Here is a 21927-nt window from a genome sequence, read left to right as displayed (position 1 = left end):
AGCAAGTCTGAAATCCATAGGGCGGACTGAAAAGCTGGAAATTCAGCTAAGAATTGATGTTGCAATCTTGAGTCTAAAGATTGGAAATTCAGGTAGAAGTTCTATATTGCTGTTCAGAGACAGAATTCCTTCTACTTTGGGAAACCTCAGTCTTCGCTTTTAAGGTCTTCAACTAATTGGATGAGGTTCACCCACATTCTGGAGGATAAACTCAAAGTTTACTCAAAGTCTACTGACTCAAATGTTAATTACATTTAAAACGTACCTTCACAGCAACATCTAGACTTCTGCTGGACCAAACAACTGGGCACCATAGTCTAGCCAAGTTGACACTTAAAATTAATCATCATAGAAGCTTTGGAGGGGAAGAACACTTGTATCTAATCTGGTTATAATTGCTTGCAGTAGTTTCTTTTAGGGCCATTGTTTGCAATTGATTTTACTAAATATTTGAAATGATTTTGAATATCTTAGATAAAGACTCCTGTTTAGTACATTGTACTAGAATGTTCAGCCATGGCAAATTTTACCACTGAACATACTTGGATACATTAGGCCTATTCATTTCTGCAAGTCAGCATCTGGTGGCTCATGCTTTGCTTACTCATTTAACACAGCCGCCCACATATAAAACAGTGTAAAGAACAGAGTAGACAAGTGCTAATTAAAATTATACAAATAACAATTGTGTCTTCAAAAATGAAAGAATGAGAACATTTTGTTCTGACACATTGAGAATCAGAAAAATGAATTAAATAGGAAGACATACCAGGATATTTTAAGTAGAGTAGCAGATTATAAGCCTACATACTAACTGTCATGTGTTACAATCCACTTCTGTTGCTTAGCAGAGCCTACTCTTAGTTATATCTGGAGATTATATGTTAAGAATTTCTGAAAGCATCATTAAAAAAAACTCCACCAAAACTAATGGCAAAGGCTACCTGTATTGTACCTTCAGAAATTGGGTCTGCTTCTCTCCTATATGACTTGATAATTCATGTGCCACTCAGAATTATTTTTGTTCTACATCTTGCAATCAATCTCCACGTACGATGAAAAAAAGTCGTCTCAACAGATACCAAGTAAAGAAGATAGCAATAGAAAGCCAAATATATGAATAACCCATGATTGGGTTCCAATAAAAAGTTTTACTTTTGTTTGCTTTTGTTTTGATAATGAATAAAGATGCAATATTTTGCTCTGAATTCTTTAGTGTGATAACTAAAATTCTTTTTTGCATCACACATCATTTTATATTTTCTTAGTAGTTTCATGAATGTCTTTTCTCTTTGAGATTCTGTCGGTGTCCAGTAGAAGGAACACTCAGCTAAATGAAAATGAAATAGACTTAGAAAACAAAATTTCTAAAATGGTAGTAGCCCTGGGACACATATCTATTTCAGAGATTTAGCTGCTCTGAAGCTGAGCTGTAGTCTGCGGATGAGCAGTTTTACCTGAACTTGACTCCAGATGTAGCTATTAGGGCCCCAAACTAAAGCATGAGCCTGGACTCCACCTTCGATGACTTTATGCCTGAGAGGCTGTCAAAAGTGCTGGTCAGGCTCTCAGAAGCTAACGTCTCCAGAGGAAAATCTGTCCCCAAATCTGGGGTCACCTTTCTAGACTTTTATCTTCTCCTGGATATTGACCTGATAATTCTTCACTATCTTGTGAGCTTTCCAGTGCAATCTAGCTAATGGTTTTTATATTATGTCCAGCTTTTCTCCTTTAGTAGCAATGTGGGTTCAAAATTTGCAGCCCTATTTACCAGAAGTAGAGTCCGTCCCGTTTCTCAAGTCTTTAATACTCTTCCTTGTCTCTCTTAAATTCAGATGTGCACAATGACCACCATATGGAATTCCAAAGCCAAAGTGTACATAATCTAATTTATTTACTGTAATGTGGATAATGTTGGTTTTAACTTTATCTAATTTTGCTGAGCCCTAATTGTGCTTGTTTATTGATTGCCTTTGAGCCTCTGGCTGGGGCTTTCTTTCAATTTAAAAAGCCTCCCTACCTCAAGGTTGCCTATTCTTCTCCTCCCTATATGAGAAAGTCCAGCTCAAAATCAATTCCATCCATGCCTTCTTCTACCTCTCCTCTCTCCTCGATCACCTCCTAATTTGAAATACTATTTTACTTATTCTCTGTGTGATACACATAGTGTTTCTGCTCACGAGGGGTTAGCAAGTTTGCTGGACAAGATGATCTTGTTTGCCACCCTGGATTGCAAACTTTCCAGAGACAGGGTTTAAGCTCTTAGTATCTTCTTCTGAATTTATTTGAGTACTTCAGATACAATAGGGAGTCCAGCACTTGTTAGAGAGACACTTTGACTATCTCACTGCAAGTTAGAGATTTTCCATCTCTTTGCGTCTCATAGAAGCTTCTGAACATTACCTTAATTCAGTGTGTCTCACTGAGAGAATATCAACTGGTATGTGGTATTTTTTCCAGGTTTTATTAGTTATGACTTTTAATGCATATACAAAATAAAACTTGAAATCTATGATTTCACAAATATGGTGTGGTAATATGGACATCTTAAATAACAGGCATGTTAATGAGCACATAAAGGGAACTTGCAAAATTCCTAAAGATGGTAGGTAAATGTGGTAGGCTGATTGCAAAAATAATTCCCATCTGCTCACAATGTGACTTGGCAGCTCCTCCCAGGGTGTTCTTTTCCCCACCTTTTGACTCTGGGCTGGCCTTTCAACTTGTTTGGGCCAACAGAACGTGGCAGGGATGACAAGATGCTAGTTCCAAGCCTAGGCTTCAGAAGCCTTGTACATTGTTGCTCCCTTGCAACCTTGCTGAGCAATTAGAACAAGCAGAGGCTAGTGTGTTAGATGATATGGGAACAAATGAAGCAGAGTTGGGTCTTCACAGCTGTGGACCTCCTAAGTCAACCAGCTCCCAGGCATTGCCTAGTCAGCTACAAATGCATAAGTGAGCCAGCCAAGATCAGCTGCAACTGGCTCAAATCAACAAAATCATCCAGCTGACCCACAGACTCAGGAACAGGAAAAAAAATTATTATCATATGCTACTGAGGTTTTGTTAAGAGGTATTATTGTGACAATGGATAATGAATTCAGAGCATGACCAAAATTTGAGAAACACTGATTTATGTACTTTACAAATTATAGTCTTTGATCTTTTGATATGTATTTCATAATAGAGCATGATTCAGAATCATTTCCAGAACAGTCTGTGGGAGAACAACAGATTGAGACATTCTTTCTTTCCATTGTAATTCAAATAAGTAAACCTCAGAGTCTATTTCTTCTGCTTTTTTTCCTTGTGGAATCCTCTTCCAAATACCTTTTCTTACCGTTACTCTAGATTCTAAAGCAGTGGATAGGTAGGGAAGGAAAATGAATGAGGTGTAAAAGAGATCATCAAAGGGAGGGAAGCATTCCAGTCAAAATTGCCTTAATAAATATTCGCTAACCTCTTTAATTGCTTAAAAGTTTTAAATCCAACTATGATTGGTCAGTAGCCCAATACCTTCTGCTTTTAAAGATTTGAACTATTTCAACTATTTCTTGAAGGAGGTCCTACATCTATTTTTCAGAATGATGTGGAAAGGGAGGAGGATTGAGTTTGGAGCCAGATGGTTCTGGTTGGTGACCTGGCTTCATTATTTCCTCTGCGGCCTTAGGTGAGTAACTCTATCTATGAGTCTCAGTTTCTTCCTTTATAAATGAGAATGATATCATTTTTAAAAGAGATTTAAGATATTATACATAAAGTATCTGGTATCAATACTTATACAAAAAATAGTAGTTACTTCCTCCCAGGCAGCTTGTTGCTTCTTAGACACTGAGCACCTGCAGGTACTCATACTCTTGACTGGTTGACACATTTCTCCAACCATCCTGTCATAGTCCATTTGGGTTGCTGTAACAAAATACCATAGAATGGGTGGCTTATAAACAACAGAAATTTATTTCTCACAGTTCTAGGGACTGGAAGTCTGAGATTAGGTTGCCAGCATGGTCAGGTTCTGCTGAAGTTCCTTTTTCTGATTGCAGACTGTTCTCTTGCTGTGTCCTCACATGGTGGAAAGAGGGCTGGAGAGCTCTCTGGGATCTCCTTTGTAAGAGCACTCATCCCATTCATGAGGGCTCCACCCTTATAATCTACTTACCTCTCAATGCCCACCTCCTAACATCATTACATTGGGGGTTAGGATTTCAACATATGCACTTGGAGGACACAAATCATTCAGTCTATAATATACCCCAAAACACAATGACATTAAACTGATCTGAACTCTCTTCTTCCAATATCACTTCTTTTTTTTTCTTGAATTTTATTTTATTTATTTATTTTATACAGCAGGTTATTAGTTAACTATTTTATACGTATTAGTGTATATATATCAATCCCAATCTCCCAATTCATTCCACCACCACCACCACGCCTGCTTTCTCCCTTGGTGTCCATACGTTTATTTTCTATATCTGTGTCTCTCTTTCTGTCTTGCAAACAGGTTCACCTGTACCATTTTTCTAGATTCCACATATATGCGTTAATATTCGATATTTGTTTTTCTCTTTCTGACTTACTTCACTCTGTATGACAGTCTCTACCTCCATCCACGTCTCTACAAATGACCCAATTTCATTAATTTTTATGGTGGAGTAATATTCCATTGTACACATGTACCGCATCTTTATACATTTGTCTGTTGATGGGCATTTAGGTTGCTTCCATGTCCTGGCTATTGTATATAGTGCTGCAATGAACATTGTGGTACATGTCTCTTTTTGAGTTATGGTTCTCTCTGGGTATACGCCCAGTAGTGGTATTGCTGGGTCATATGGTAATTATATTTTTAGGTTTTAAAGGAACCTCCGTACTGTTCTCCATAGTGGCTGTATCAATTTACATTCCCACCAACACTGCAAGAGGATTCCCTTTTCTCCACACCCTCTCCAGCATTTGTTTTTTGTAGATTTTCTAATGATGCCCATTCTAACTGGTGTGAGGTGATATCTCATTGTAGTTTTGGTTTGCATTTCTATAAAACTTAGTGATGTTGAGCATCTTTTCATGTGCTTCTTGGCCATCTGTATGTCTTCTTTGGAGAAATGTCTATCTAGGTCTGCGCATTTTTTGATTGGGTTGTTTGTTTTTTTAATATTGAGCTGCATGAGCTGTTTATATATTTTGGAGATTAATCCTTTGTCTGTTGATTTGTTTGAAAATATTTTCTCCCATTCTGAGGGTTGTCTTTTCATCTTGCTTATGGTTTCCTTTGCTGTGCAAAAGCTTTTAAGTTTCATTAGGTTCCATTTGTTTATTTTTGTTTTTATTTCCTGGGTGGTGGGTCAAAAAAAATCCTACTGTGATTTACGGCAAAGAGCGTTCTTCCTATGTTTTCCTCTAAGCATTTTATAGTGTCTGGTCTTACATTTAGGTCTTTAATCCATTTTGAGTTTACTTTTGTGTATGGTGTTAAGGAGTGTTCTAATTTCATTCTTTTACATGTAACTGTCCAGTTTTCCCAGCACCACTTATTGAAGAGACTGTCTTTTCTCCATTGTATATTCTTGCCTCCGTTATTAAAAATAAGGTGACCATAGGTGCGTGGGTTTATCTCTGGGCTTTCTATCCTGTTCCATTGAACTATATTTCTGTTTTTGTGTCAGTACCATATTGTCTTGATTACTGCAGCTTTGTAGTGTAGTCTGAAGTCAGGGTGTCTGATTCCTCCAGCTCGTTTTTTTTCCCTCAAGATTGCTTTGGCTATTCGGGGTCTTTTGTGTCTCCATACAAATTTTAAGATTTTTTGTTCTAGTTCTGTAAAAAATGCCACTGGTAATTTTATAGGGATTGCATTGTATCTGTAGATTGCTTTGTGTATTATAGTCATTTTCACAATATTGATTATTTCAATCCAAGAACACAGTATATCTCTCCATCAGTTTGTGTCATCTTTGATTTCTTTCATCAGTGTCTTGTAGCTTTCTAAGTACAGGACTTTTATCTCCTTAGGTAAGTTTATTCCAAGGTATTTTATTACTTGGTTGCAATGGTGAATGGAATTGTTTCCTTAATTTCTCTTTCTGATCTTCTGTTGTTAGTGTATAGCAATGCAAGAGATTTCTGTGCATTAATTTTGTATCCTGCAACTTTACTAAATTCATTGATTAACTCTAGTAATTTTCTGGTGGCATCTTTAGGATTCTCTATGTATAGTATCATGTCATCTGCAAACAGTGACTGTGTTACTTCTTCTTTTCCAATTTGTATTCCTTTTATTTCTTTTTCTTCTCTAATTGCCATGGCTAGGACTTTGAAAACTATGTTGAATAATAGTGGTGAAAGTGGGCAACCTCGTCTTTTTCCTGATCTTAGACAAAATGCTTTCAATTTTTCACCATCAATAATGATATTTGCTGTGGGTTTGTCATATATGGCCTTTATTATGTTGAAGTAGGTCCCCTCAATGCCCACTTTCTGGAGAGTTTTTATCATAAATGGGTGTTGAATTTTGTCAAAAACTTTTTCTGCATCTATTGAGATGATCATATGGTTTTTATTCTTCAGTTTGTTAATATGGTGTATCACATTGATTGATTTGTGTATATTGAAGAATCCTTGCATCCCTGAGATAAATTCCACGTGATCATGGTGTATGATCCTTTTAATGTGTTGTTAGATTCTGTTTGCTAGTATTTTGTTGAAGATTTTTGCATCTATATTCATCAGTGAGTTTGGTCTGTAATTTTCTTTTTTTGTTGTATCTTTGTGTGGTTTTGGTATCAGGGTGATGGTGGCCTCGTAGAATGAGTTTGGGAGTGTTCCTTCCTCTGCAATTTTTTGGAAGAGTTTTAGAAGGATGGGTGTTATCTCTTTTCTAAATGTTTGATAGAATTCACCTGTGAAGCCATCTGGTCCTGGACTTTTGTTTGTTAGAAGATTTTTTTTTTTTTGCGGTACACGGGTCTCTCACTGTTGTGGTCTCTCCTGTTGCAGAGCACAGGTTCCGGACATGCAGGCTCAGCGGCCGTGGCTCACGGGCCCAGCCACTCCGCGGCATGTGGGATCTTCCTGGACCAGGGCACGAACCCGCGTCCCCTGTATCAGCCGGTGGACTCTCAACAACTGCACCACCAGGGAAGCCCTGTTGGAAGATTTTTAATCAGTTTCAGTTTCAGTACTTATGATTGGTCCATTCATATTTTCTATTTCTTCCTGGTTCAGTCTTGAAAAGTTATACCTTTCTAAGAATTTGTCCATTTCTTCCAGGTTGTCCATTTTATTGACATAGAGTTACTTGTAGTAGTCTCTTATGATGCTTTGAATTTCTGTGGGGTCTGTTGTAACTTCCCCCTTTTCATTTCTAATTTTATTGATTTGAATCCTCTCCCTCTTTTTCTTGATGAATCTGGCTAAAGGTTTATCAGTTTTGTTTATTTTTCAGAGAACCAGCTTTAGTTTTATTGATCTTTGTTATTGTTTTCTTTGTTTCTATTTCATTTATTTCTGCTCTGATCTTTATGATTCCTTTCCTTCTATTAATTTGGGTTTTGTTTGTTCTTCTTTCTCTAGCTCCTTTAGGTGTAACATTATATTGTTTATTTGAGATTTTTCTTGTTTCTTGAGGTAGGATTTTATTGTTATAAACTTCCATCTTAGAACTGCTTTTGCTGCATCCCATAGGTATTAGATCATTGTGTTTTCATTGTCATTTGTCTCTAGGTATTTTCTGATTTCCTCTTTGATTTCTTCTGTGATCTCTTGGTTATTTAGTAATGTATTGTTTAGTCTCTATGTGTTTGTGTTTTTTACAGTTTTTTCCCCTGTAATTGGTTTGTAATCTCATAGCACTGTGTTCGGAAAAGATGCTTGATATGATTTCAGTTTTCTTAAATTTACCAAGGTTTGACTTGTGACACAAGATGTGATGTATCCTGGAGAATATTCCATGTGCACATGAGAAGAAAGTGTAATCTTCTGTTTTTGGATGGATTGTCCTATAAATATCAATTAAGTCCATCTTGTTTAATGTGTCATTTAAAGCTTTTGTTTCCTTATTAATTTTCTGTCTGGATGATCTTTCCATTGGTGTAAGTGAGGTGTTAAAGTTCCTCACTATTATTGTGTTACTGTCAATTTCCTCTTTTATAGCTGTTAGTATTTGCCTTATGTATTTAGGTGCTCCTATGTCGGGTGCATATATATATTTATAATTGTTATATCTTCTTCTTGGATTGGTCCCTTGACCATTATGTAGTGTCCTTCCTTGTCTCTTGTAACATTCTTTATTTTAAAGTCTATTTTATCTGATATGAGTATTGCCACTCCAGCTTTCCTTTGATTTCCATTTGCATGGAATATCTTTTTCCATCCCCGCACTTTCAGTCTGTATGTGTCCCTAGGTCTGAAGTGGGTGTCTTGTAGACAGCATATAGATGGGTCTAGTTTTTGTATCCATTCAGCAAGCCTGTGTCTTTTGGTTGGAGCATTTAATCCATTCACATTTAAGGTAATTATCACTATGTGTGTTCCTATTACTATTTTCTTAATTGTTTTGAGTTTGTTTTTGTAGGTCGTTTTCTTCTCTTTTGTTTCCCACTTAGAGAAGTTCCTTTAGCATTTGTTGTAGACCTGGTTTGTTGGTGCTGAATTCCCTTAGCTTTTGCTTGTGTGTAAAGCTTCTGATTTTCTGTAAAGCTTTTGATTTCTCTGTTGAATCTGAATGAGATCCTTGCCAGGTGGAGTAATCTTGGTTGTCAGTTCTTTGCTTTCATCACTTTAAATATATCATGCCACTCCCTTCTGGCTTTTAGAGTTTCTGCTGTGAAATCAGCTGTTAACCTTATGAGAGTTCCCTTGTATGTTATTTGTCACGTTTCCCTTCTTGCTTTTAATAACTTTTCTTTGTCTTTAATTTTTGTCAGTTTGATTACTGTGTGTTTCTCCTTGGGTTTATCCTGCCTGGGACTCTCTGTGCTTCCTGGACTTGGGTAGCTATTTCCTTTCCCATGTTAAGGAATTTTTCAACTATAATTTCTTCAAATATTTTCTTGGGTCCTTTCTCTCTTTCTTCTCCTTTTGGGACCCCTATAATGTGAATTTTGGTGCATTTAATGTTGTTCCAGAGGTCTCTTAGGCTGTCTTCATTTCTTTTCATTTTATTTCCTTATTCTGTTCCTCAGCTGTGATTTTCACCATTCTGTCTTCCAGGTCACCTATCTGTTCTTCTGCCTTAGTTATTCTGTTATTGATTCCTTCTAGTGTATTTTTCATTTTAGTTATTGTATTATGCATCTCTGTTTGTTTGTTCTTTAATTCTTCTAAATCTTTGTTAAACATTTCTCACACCTTCTCAATCTTTTCCTCCATTCTTCTTCTGAGGTCCTGGATCATCTTCACTATCATTATTCTCAATTCTTTTTCTGGGAGGTTGCCTATCTCCACTTCATTTACTTGTTTTTCTGGGGTTTTACCTTTTTCCTTCATCTGGTACATAGTCCTCTGCCTTTTCATTTTGTCTATCTTTCTGTGAATGTGGTTTTCATTCCACAGGCTGCAGGATTGTAAATCTTCTTGCTTCTGCTGTCTTCTCTCTGGTGGATGAGGTTATCTAAGAGGCTTGTGCCAACTTCCTTATGGGAGGAACTGGTGATGAGTAAAGCTGGGTGTTGTTCTGGTGGGCAGAGCTCAGTAAAATTTTAATCTGCTTGTATCCTGATGGATGGGTCTGAGTTCCCTCCCTGTTGCTTGTTTGGCCTGAAGAGACCCAGTACTGGAGGCTACAGGCTCTTTGGTGGGGCTAATGGCAGACTCCAGGAGGGCTCATGCCAAGGAGTATTTACCAGAGCTTCTGCTGTCAGTGTCCTTGTCCTCACGGTGAGCCACAGCCGTCTCCTACCTCTGTAGGAGACCTTCCAACACTAGCAGGTAAGTCTGGTTCAGTCTCCTATGGAGTCAATGCTCCTTCCCTCTGGGTCCTGATGCACACATCACTTTATATGTGTCCTCCAGGAGTGGAGTCTCTGTTTCCCTCAGTCCTGTCAAAGTCCTGCAGTCAAATCCTGCTAGCCTTCAAAGTCTGATTCTCTGGGAATTCCTCCTCCCATTGCTGGACCCCAGGTTTGGAAGCCTGATGTGGGGCTCAGAACCTTCACTCCAGTGTGTGGACTTCTGTGGTATAATTGTTCTCTAGTTTGTGAGTCATCCACCCAGATGTTATGGGATTTGATTTTATTATGATTGCATCCCTCCTACCATCTCATTGCAGCTCCTCCTTTGTCTCTGTATGTGGGGTCCAAAGTCACTTCTATGAAAATAGGGACAGAGATTTGACTTTGACTACAGCTACATCAATTTACACTTGTTGAGCCAGGTTCAACTGCTCTGTAGTATTCATTTTGTTGAATTTTTCCATTTTTTAAATATTTCCATCTGTGTTGAAACTAGGTTAAACATAGTAACCTTCCCAAGATGGTTATCCTTTTCCTCTTAATTTTTAAAATAATTGCTTCTGTTTTATCTTTTTTTTTTAATTGCAGATATGTCTTTCCAGAACTATCCTGTGTTCCTATTAACCAAAGTTTTCTTAGATGTATGTTGCATTTTGAGACTGCAAATTTGAATATCAATATAAACTAGAACCTCAAGCCTGGAAGGGATCTTTAAAAGAAAATTAGTACATTCTTCTCTGGTCAGAATTATTTAGAAACACATCCTTCAAAGATTTGGACCACCTAAGTTCATATTCCTTGTATTCATCAGCATTCTCCAGAGAAACAAAACCAATATAAATGAATGTATTATATGGAATTGGCTCACATGATTATGGAAGCTGATGAGTCCAAAATCTTCAGAAGTAATGTCCAGTTCAAAGACCATCAGGCAGGAAGAGTCGATGGGCCAATTTGAAGGCTCGTAGGCAGGAGAATTCTCTCTTACTGGGGGAAGGGTCAGCATTTTGTTTTGTTCAGGCTTTCAGTTGACTGTATGAGGCCCACCTACTTTATGAAGAGCAATCTACTTTACTCAGTCTGCGAATTTAAATGTTAACCTCATCTAAATCACCCCTACCAAAACACCTAGAATAATGTTTGACAAAATATTGGGGACCCTGTGGCCCATCAAGTTGATACACAAAATTACTCCTCACATTTCTCATTCTTCAAATGAAGATTTGAGACCTGGTGAACTATAGAGTTCTTCTAAATGTACAAGTAACCACACATAAAATTGGAACCAGTGATGTGCTGATAAATGTTTACAAATCAGATCTCCAAAAGAGAAAAAAGATAGGAAAAAAAAGGTTTGGGTGTAGCACTTACTAATATCCATGGTGGAAATGAAAATAGTGATGGGAAGGAAAAAAGAATAAAAAGCAAGAGGGGTTTTGCAAAAAAATGAAATAAAAAGCAAGAGGGATTTTACTGAACTGAGCAATGTAATCAAAGCAACTTCCTGCACCTAGGGAACAAAAAGAAGAAAAAGGCTATGTCTGAAGTCATTTACTCAGCCTGCATTAAGTGATACACTACATCACTTCAATGTTCAAGGGGTCTGACATTAAGACCTCAAATCAGAGATAGGAATCCAGTTGGATAATTCTTACTGTTAGAAGAATTGGGGTCAGTTCAACTTACAGAATACATCAAAGTTTTCTCATTAAACAATTTTTTTAAAAATAAGAAACAACTTTAGTCTCTGTAAGTGTGACTTAACATATCACTCACCCCAGATTCAATCAGATAGAATCCAGGTTGGTTCATGGACCCTGGAAATTGGGCCTAAGCAGCTTCTTTAAGGTAGGCAAGCCAGCTGTCATGGCCTCTGAATTTACTATTAGGGAAATAGGCACAAAACAGTTTACTTTTAATTATAAATTTTAAGACATTAGAACTAAAAACTGGGAAAAGTATTCCAATTTTAAACATTCTACTTTAAAGTGCCTTTGCTCAAATTCTAAATCATTAGATTTCATACTGAAAGTGAGAATGAATGTTACAGATTTGAGAACCAGTTCTATTGATGCTTGAAATTTAAATGATTAAATAGCCCACACATGCAAATTTTCATATACAAAATTTATAGTAATCCACATCAAATAAAGAATCACAGAATTTTCTTGAACTATTCTTGTCCCTAGAAGTTCTCCCCACATACAAATGTTGCAATCTGGAAATGATTCTGGAAAAGTTTTTTGAGTTAAAAGAGCTAGAAGTCTGATTAAAAAAAAACCAGATAAACAACTTCTTATGTAACTGTCATAGAATCAGTTGTTCTGTGTTTGTATTCCAAGAAGCATCCTGTGATTTGAACATTTCTTCTCCTAAAGCAGAGTATTATCTCCTTGCCCATATGTGCTTAGAGATGCTAGTGAATTAGTAGATCTGTGGCTCTACCAACATCATTATCAGCAAATTCTTTTTAGATCTGTGAATTTGTGGGCCCACCTAAGACCTACTGAATCAGAAACCAGGGGGTGGGACCCAGCAGTGACTTAAGCCCTTCAGGTGATTTATATGCATGATAAAGTTTGAGAATCACTGCACTAAATGATACTTTTCCTTTGTAAGACCAATGCCCTAGAGCAACCAGTTTCTCATTCCCCTCTCAAAAGGCAATACTGAGAGCAAAACTGCATTTGTGAGGGAAGAAGAGTTCTGTTTCAGTGAGGAGTTAGGTTATATACCTTCACCTAATCCCTTACCACTTGCTCTTTCTCTCTTCCAACCAAACAAGTCAGTCTTAGCACCCCAGACTTGAAGGATGATGAACTACTGTGATGTCATTTCTCCCGAAGGGTTTACAGGATTCAGCAAATAATTGTACTCACAGTTACGATTTATTGCAGTGAAAGGATGCAAAGCACAATCAGCAAAGAGAAAAGGCATCTGGAGCAAAGTATGGAGGAAACCAGGTACAAACTTCCAAAGTCCTCTCCCAGGGGGGCCACCCAGGATGCACATAATTCTGGCAGCAACTAGCTGCAACAATACAAGTGAAGTGTTGTCAACCAGGGAAGCTCATTAGAGACTCATTGCTCAGGGTTTTTATTGGGGGCTGATCATGTAGGCACCCTCTGTCTAGCATCTACCAAAATTCCAGACTCCCAGAAAGAAATCAGGTGCTCATAATAAACCATTGTTTGTATAAGCAGTTAGGCATAATGGGCCACTCTTATCAGTTTGGGGAATAGTGGGAACACTCCCCAAATTCAAGTTTCAGATGCCAGCTAAGGGCCGACTGCGTAAGCATGCAATTCAAAGGGTAACAGTCAGGCCTGTTATGTCAGCTGTTTCCTACACCTCCTTTCTGTTTCCTTTATCTGTAAAATGGTAATGAGGACCTATTTTATATGGTTGTTATAAAGATTAAATGAGATAATCTATGTAAAACATGTAGAACTCTGACTGACTCAGAATGATCCCTTAATAAATGTTAGCTAAAGTTGATACAATTTGTGTTGAAGAAGACACCCAGACACCAGAACCAGATGTTAGCAGTTGAGAGTGGATCATGGTTAATCCTTTTCTCTTCCCGGTGTTCACTACATTGTCCAGCACACAGAAGGTGCTCTTTAAGTATTTGATGAGGATGGTAGTGATTTCTACCCTCTGTCATCTGAAAGAAATGCACAACCTAAAAGTTGATAGCTATGTTTTATTCAGCAGACAAAACTGAGGACTTAAGCCTGGGACACAGCATCTCAGATAGCTCTGAGAGACTGCTCTGAAGAGACAAGGGAGGGGAGCCAGGATATATAGGAGTTTTTGCAACAAAGACCAGGTAGTCAGAACATCAAAAGATTACTGTTAAAGAAAACCAGACATCTCAAGTTAAGGGATTTAGTGCTTTTCTATGTATGGGAAGATGCAAGAGTCTGGGCTCACTAAAATCATTCCTTTGATATGCACCTCGGCTCTCTGGGGCCAGTAACCTATGCTTTCTCATCCTGAGTCTCCTCAGGGTGCATCATTGGGGGTGACTGCAGAGGCTGCTGGCTTGATGGCAGGCATCCTGTTTCCATTCTGAGTTTCCTCAGGGCTCATGGTCAGGGTGGCTGTAATGTGATGGCTTGATGGCTGCAACATCCTTTGTTTACTGATATGGCAGACAACACTTCTTTCATTGACACCTCCAAACTAATCCCTGTTTTACCTTTCAAGTCCCGCCATGTGGACTTTCTTATAATACTTAGTCTTGAGTTAGTCTCTGGAATGCTCCATTATGTAGAAGACTTACTATGCATGGTCACCAACAATGGACTTCTCTCCAAAGTTATACACAAGAATATATATATATATGTATTTGTCTTGAATCTTCTACCTCTTGCTATATTTGATACCTAAAGCCTTTCTGAGCTCAGATTCCAGGACAGGATATTGCCTTTCTCTCACCTGAAACTTTCTAAAGTCTAAAACTGAGATAATCATCATCATTTCTAAAAGGTCCCCTTTTGCTTCTGTTATTCATACCATCATTTACAAGTGTTCAGATTTGCAATTTTGGGGTTGTTTTGAATTCTTGTCTACGTAAAGTCACCAAGTCTGGCTTACTGCTTACTGTATAGAGCTCTCCTAATTTTCGGTTGTTACTGACTGTCATATTGTAAAACTTCTTCAGGGCAAAACCCTTCAACTTGTTGTTCTGTTGTATAGCATTCTTAAATTTTAGCACATCTTGCATACACCATCTTGAATGGGGTGTGTGATCATCACAAAATCCCTTAGTCATTACAGGCATACCTTGTTTTACTGCACTTTGCTTTATTGCACTTCACAGATAATTGCATTTTTACAAATTGAAGGTTTGTGGCAACCCTGTGTCGAGCAAGCCTATTGGTACCATTTTTTGAACAGCATTTTCTCGCTTTGTGTCTCTGTGTCACATTTTGGTAATTTTAGCAAAAATTCAAACTTTTTCATCATTATGATATTCGTTATGGTGATCTGTGATCATTGATCTTTGCTGTTACTATTGTAATTGTTTTGGGGCTCCATGAACCGTGCCCATGTGAGAGGGCGGACTTCATCGATTGTCAAAATGACAACAAAGGATTTAGAATATTACATAAACTTAGTTGATAAAGCAAAGGCTGCATTTGAGAGTATTGACCCCAACTTTGAAAGAAGTTCTACTGTGGGTAAAATGCTATCAAACAGTGTTGCATGCTACAGAGAAATCATTCCTAAAAGGAAGAGCCAATCAATGAGGCAAACGTCATTATTGTCTTATTTTAAGAAATCGCCACAGGCCACCCCAATCTTCAGCAACTACCACCATGATCAGTCAGCAGCATGAACACTGAGGCAAGACCCTCCACCAGCCAAAAGACTGTGACTTGCGGAAGGCTCAGATGATGCTTAGCATTGTTTAATAATAAAGTATTTTTAAATTAAGGTCTGTACATTGTTTTTTTAGACATAATGCTATGGCACATTTAATAGACTACAGTATAGTGTAAACATAACTTTTATATGCATTTATAGCCCAAAAATGTGTGACTCATTTTCTTGCCATATTTGCCTTACTGTGGTGGTCTGGAACCAAACCTGCAATCTCTCTGAGGTTTGACTGCACTAAAAATATCTACTGAGGGTCAAAACTGTATATTAAGTAAATTTTAACTCTTTGTCCTATACTTAATATCCACATTATTTTTTTCTTAAAATTCCCTTCATTCAGCCAAGAAGAGCCCCTTATGAACAAGATATTCTCTCAACCAGTTTAGTCCAATAGTTTCTTCTGGGCCCAACTCCAGTCCCTTTAAGTCTTCTCCAACATCAAGTTTTCAAAGAAGGCTAGTGACTTCGTAGTGTATTTTCCTTAGGAGAGCAGGCTAGCAATTTCAGAGGAAGGACACATAAAGTAAAAGCCAAATCACAAGTTAGGATTTTAGATGCTAGTTATAAGTCATGGATCAGGGAGGAGTAGCCTCTGAAGTGCTTTGTTTAACCAGTTACCAGGGCTCAAGGCGGAGGCTGGCTAGGAGAGCTCAGTGTGGATGATGAGTGGCCGCATCTGACTGAGGGTGTGGCTTCAAAGACCAGCATGTGGCCTGATGAAGGGGCTACAAAAAGCATGCTGTTCTGCTTCTCCATTTGACCTTCTCTCAACAGCCAAGTAAAGCGTGCACTACACTAACATAGTGAGTAGGAGGAGGACTGACAGGGGTCCTTGAAAGACCAACTCACTCAATTTTAGATGCAAGGAACATGAAACACAAAGAGGTCAAGTGATGGCAGCCCTCCCACTGGCCAAACTGACTATTTTGTGAGAATTTTAAGATAAGATAAGATAAGACCTATCTTATTCAGGATACTTTACTTCCCCTAGCCAGACATTTTCACCACAACTATGGAAATGTATGACAACAGTGCACAGCACAGCATGACCAGCATGGAGTCTGCAACAGCCCTGATCTGCAGAGCTGGGGTGAGAACATGGGCTTTTTTAGATTCAGACCACTGCACGTGCACCATGATGTCTCCCCATTGTGCTATTGCTGCCCTGGGATGTTTTTAATTGCCCATTTCTGCAAAGTTTTGTAAAAAGCCCTCCAACTGAGTGTAAGTTACTAGTGAAAGGGAATCATTTCTTCCATTTTCTTTGGCTTCCCCATAGTGGCATTATGCTGTCAGCCCTCAGTAAATGTGTCTTGTGTATATACTGCCTACAATGTTATTAGGCCTCAGAGGCTGTTCCTCAACCATTTGGCAACATTGCCCTCCAGGGCTGTTCCCTTCCTGCATGGTTCTTATTCTTATTAACAGTAGCAGCATTAACGAATGGGTATGTAGTTAACAGAGGAAATGCTCTCAAGGTTCAGCAGATGGTTTGCTTTTGCTTCTCATTTTTTGTCCCTTGTAAGCTGACCATCCTCAGAGTCCATCTCTGTCCAATCATTAGCTGAGTACTGCAGATTCTTTCCACAACGTGTCTGTAAGGCCAAATGGCCCGAGGCAGGGGAACGCAATCAGACTCACAGGTTGCATCCACACACCCAGTTCTCGGAATTGACCTGGAGCTCCCACCCACCCAGTTCCAGGAACTGGAACTGGGGACTTTCCACCCAGCCCAGCCTTCCCGCCTTTCGAGGGACAGGACTAACGGTCCCAAGACTGATGCAACCGGCACCAGATATTGCCACGATACCCGAAGAGACCACCAAATAAGGACTACCCTGCGCCCTCCCGGTTTCACCACACCCCTTTCCCTTCTTCCCCTATAAATTCTGCCCAAACCCTCGCCCGGGCGCGACTTCTCTGGCTCCTTTCTCTCGGACCAGTGAACCTCGCCCGGGAGCGTTCCCAAATAAAGCTTGTTTAAGCTCTCCTCCGTCTTTGGTGCCGTTCCTTACAGTGTCTTTCTCATTGGCTCCTTTAATCCCGTTTTCACTACCATCACATTTGAAGCCCATTCTTTTTTTCCCCTCAGAAAAGTTCATTCACTGTTGCACTAATAAATCAAAGTAGATTAGAGAGGGAATCGGAAGACCCAGTCACTTGATTGTGACACTGCTCATGATGTGACTTTCAGCAAGTCATTTACTTACAGTTTCTTTACTATTCAAATGACCTGAATTAAATAATTCTAGGGTCACCCCCAGACCTTTCCGCCTACTGATCTCTGCCTGAAACACATTACTCCATCTTTCTGTCTCTCTCTCTCCCTCTGTCTCTCTCTCTCTTTTCTTTCTTTTTTAGTTTGTACACTCCCCTGTTTTCTCATTCCTGTATTTTATCTTGTTTATTTTTAAATTTTATTTGAAGTATAGTTGATTTACAATGTTGTGTTAATTTCTGCTGTACAGCAGAGTGATTCAGTTATACATATATATTCTTTTCCATTATGGCTTATCACAGGGTATTAAATATGGTTCCCTGTGCTATACAGTGAGACCCTGTTGTTTATCCATTCTGTATACACTAGTTTGCATCTGCTTACCTCAAACTCCCAATCCTTCCCTCCCCCGCTCCACCTACCCTTGGCAACCACAAGTCTGTTCTTTATGTCTATCTGTTTCTGTTTCATAGATATGTTCATTTGTGTCATATTTTAGATTCCACATGTAAGTGATATCATATGGATTTGTCTTTCTTTTTCTGACTCACCTCGCTTAGTATGATTCTTGACTACTTACCCCAATCACAACTTAGCCTAGTTTCCTGCTCTAGACAACCTACTGCAACCTCTCAGATTGTGAGTGGGTGTCATGTTACACCTCATACTTACCTCAATTATACTGCTCCATTCATTCATCCAGCAACAATTGGGTCTTTACCATGTGTGAAGCACTTGCTGGCTTCTTGAGATAATTCCTATGAACAAGAAGACTGGATTCCATGCCTGTTCCTCACATTGTGAATGTTACTTTGTATATTTGTGTTTTTGTTTTCTGAAGTGAACAGTAATTACTTTGAAGGCAAGACTATGCCGTATTTACTATATGTGTAGCACCTCACCAAATCTTAATAAATATTTTCTAAATGAGTAATCAAAGCTTCTTCCAATTCATGATTTGAAACAGTTTTGAATTCAAGAGCTCTGGATTTTGCCTTTCATTATGGACAGATGTCTTTAGCGCCAGTGGTTTAAATAAACCAATAAATAAAGAAAAAAATGTTTGAACAAACATAGAAACAAACAAAACAAAACCAACAAATAATGAAAAATGAAGTATTCACATTAATCTACATGCAATAAAACAAATTCAAGAGGCTGTGTTTAATAGTAGCATCCACGCCCTAAGAACCAAAAACCAGTTGGTTTTGCTCTTTGTACACATCAATCACCAAGCCCAGCACTGCATTTACATGGGCAATTTCAACATGGTTTTGCAACATATATGCTAATAAAAATTGTGTTGAACTAAAACATTTACAAAATTTAAAGAGAAATTCCCAATTGCACAAATGTCTTCATTTTCTTTTCTTTGCGTTTTAAAATTGTTTAAAGACCTCTAGCACTAACATTTACATCATGACACAGACAGGGTTAGTTTATTCACTTTGAGATGCCTCAGGTACAGGGTAAATAATAAAATTGAACTTTACTACTCAAATATTTCTTTTCAACTCAGCATTTTATTTTATATTTAAATAATTGCACTAATGATCATTTGCAGCCATGAAGCATTTGCTATGTGTTTCCCTTAATGGCCACTGGATGGCAGTGCTATAACATAATATCAGCAGCATTTTGTTCGGTTGGGTTGGTTATTCTTTCTGTTTTTGTCTTTCCTAAGTGTAGAGCAAGCAGTTTTTTGAAGAGCAAAAAGTTAAAGGGACTTTTTAGAATAAAGATCAACAACCAAAATTTAAAAAAAAATATAACTGAATATAATTAAATCCCATCTACTTGCAATTAAAAAATTACCATATATTTCCTTTCTCAGTTCTAGATTTCTTCATAGTGGTCAAGAATACAAGCTTTATAATTAAACAGATATGAGATTTTTTTTTTCTTTAGAAACAACCAAGAATTTTTATTTTAGGTAAGTTTTTAAGTCTCCTTAAACTTTTGTTTTCAAGTGTAAACGTTTATTATAGCACCTATCCTTATCATGCATTAAATGAGAGGATGCTTGCCAAGAGTTTAGGCTATATTGTTCTCAATATATGCTAGCTATAATAATGGAATAAGATAATTTTTTCTTATTATTGGTAATAAATCAACTACACTTTAATATGAATATATAAATAATATTTTATTATTTGGTTCAGAATCTTGGCAGTTTGGAAAGAATTGAAATAAAAAGTCTTCACTTTGAACTTAAGGAGGAAGAGAGAACGAGAAGTAAGAAGACCAAAGAGAAAAAAGGGACAATCCAATAGTTTTTTGCAATTCTCTTGAAAAATACAGAATACACACACACACACAAATGCTCTTGCAGTGACATACTGTGAAAAAAAAAATATCATTTTTAGAGTCCTCAAGACCAGAGTTGGAATACTGATTCTGCTGTTTCCTAGCTATAAGACTATGCATTCATTACTTTACCTCACTTAGTCTCAGTTTTGTTATTTGTAAATCAGAACTCATAATATAATACTTTTAGGGCTAATATGAGATAAAACAAGCTAATACAGGTAAACTGCTTAACAGATAATACATATTTAAGTTTGTTAGTTCTCTTCTTAGCAGACTTTTATAAAAACCTACAAAGAAACTGCATATTAAATTTTGATCTTATTATTTTCCTGGGGCTTTAACTCTGTCAGAAGTCTGTAGAACATACAGATCCAGAAATCCCTTATATGTTTCTTCATGTAAATGTTAATGTTACTGGTTTCTGTAATTTAAAACTTTTATTCAAACCCATAAATTATCTTTGATCTTCAACAGTTTTCTTTAAACTTCCATTCTCTGGGTAAGATGTTAATGAGTATTGGGATGATGAGGCAAGGCAGTATTAGGAATCAGAAAAGACATAGAGGATTAATTCACTAAATGGAAATGCAGTCACTGCATGATCTATGTTGAAAAAGATTATAAGACATGAACTCTTTCAAAGTGATGTCTGACGATTTGTTCCTGGTGGTTAAGAGAATTAAATTATGGACTAAAGAAAGTAGAAAAAAAATTGTGTCAAGACTAGTTGATCAATGTTGTCTAACAGGTGATATGAGTCATGGTAAAGAATACTAACAGTGGCAATATGAAAAATGTTCTGTGTGTCTACCCTTAATACATAAATAAAATTTCCACGGATTCGAGTCTGTGTGTTCACTGAGAGGAAAATAGTGTAGAATACTATTCCCATTTACAGAAGAAGATCTATGCCCAAGAAAAGATAAATTCTGGGATATTTATTTTAACAACAGCATCTGCTACCTACTAATTGACCATATTTCTCTTCATTTTCAAAGAGAGCCATATATTTCAAAATGTTGGAAAAATTTATGCATCATATTGTCAGACCAATTCTCTTATCAACGAAGAGACTGAGGTCTTGAGAGAGGCCATCCGTTGTTCCTGGCTGAGCAGGTTCTTGGTAGCACAACTCGCCTAATTCCTAATCCAACATTTCTCCCATTTTGGCATTCTGCCTCAAACAAAATTAGATTCCCATTTCATTTATTTATTTACCTTTAACTAATCAAGATGCCTCCCTTTTTATAGCAGACCCATTGTTGGCTGATGGTAAAAACAAGCAGAACATCAAGTGAAAGCCCACTTTATGAATCCCAATTCAAAGGACACCTTCACTGGACAGTGCTAGAGTTCTGGAGGGATTCCTGGTCCTTTTATTTATTATGTATTCAGGAGACAAGGGTGTCAACAACCTAAAATACCTTAAAAAGGCTATTTTAGGGCTTCCCTGGTGACGCCATGGTTGAGAGTCTGCCTGCTAATGCAGGGGACACGGGTTCGAGCCCTGGTCTGGGAGGATCCCACATGCCACGGAGCGACTGGGCCCGTGAGCCACAACTACTGAGCCTGCGTGTCTGGAGCCTGTGCTCCCCAACAAGAGAGGCCATGATGGTGAGGGGCCCACACACCATGATGAAGAGTGGCCCCCGCTTGCCACAACTAGAGAAAGCCCTCGCACAGAAATGAAGACCCAACACAGCAAAAATAAATTAATTAATTAATAAAAACTCCTACCCCCAACAGCTAAAAAAATAAAATAAACATGTGATAAAAAAAAAAAAAAAGGCTATTTTAGCAGCTGCTGATCTTGAAAACCCAACTGAGGGAAAAATGGAGTAACAGCCTGATCTAGGGGATAAATTGTGTGGAAAGCCAAACACGTAACTGAACTGGTTGTCCTTTCAATCTCGCCTTTCATTCCCAGGGATGGAAAGGTGTTTGGATGGCTCCATTATGTTGCTCACTCCTGCTGGCCAAAGAGGCCAGGGCTTCTCATTAATTTAATGGGACTCTGCTAAGTCCATACCATTCGCACCATGAAATGCACCATGGGCA

The 21927-nt window shown here is 38.0% G+C and overlaps 1 long non-coding RNA gene across 1 annotated transcript; it reads left to right on the top strand.

The window, feature by feature from the left end:
• Positions 1 to 6431: 6431 nt before the first annotated feature.
• Positions 6432 to 15395, top strand: LOC125964452 (uncharacterized). Its single transcript, XR_007477491.1, has 2 exons — positions 6432 to 9927; positions 12848 to 15395. It is a non-coding gene; the product is annotated as an uncharacterized LOC125964452 (long non-coding RNA).
• Positions 15396 to 21927: the final 6532 nt, after the last annotated feature.

This window comes from Orcinus orca, chromosome 5 (assembly GCF_937001465.1).
Source record: "Orcinus orca chromosome 5, mOrcOrc1.1, whole genome shotgun sequence".
Taxonomy (NCBI): Eukaryota; Metazoa; Chordata; class Mammalia; order Artiodactyla; family Delphinidae; genus Orcinus; species Orcinus orca.
This window is presented reverse-complemented; position numbering and strand designations above follow the sequence as displayed.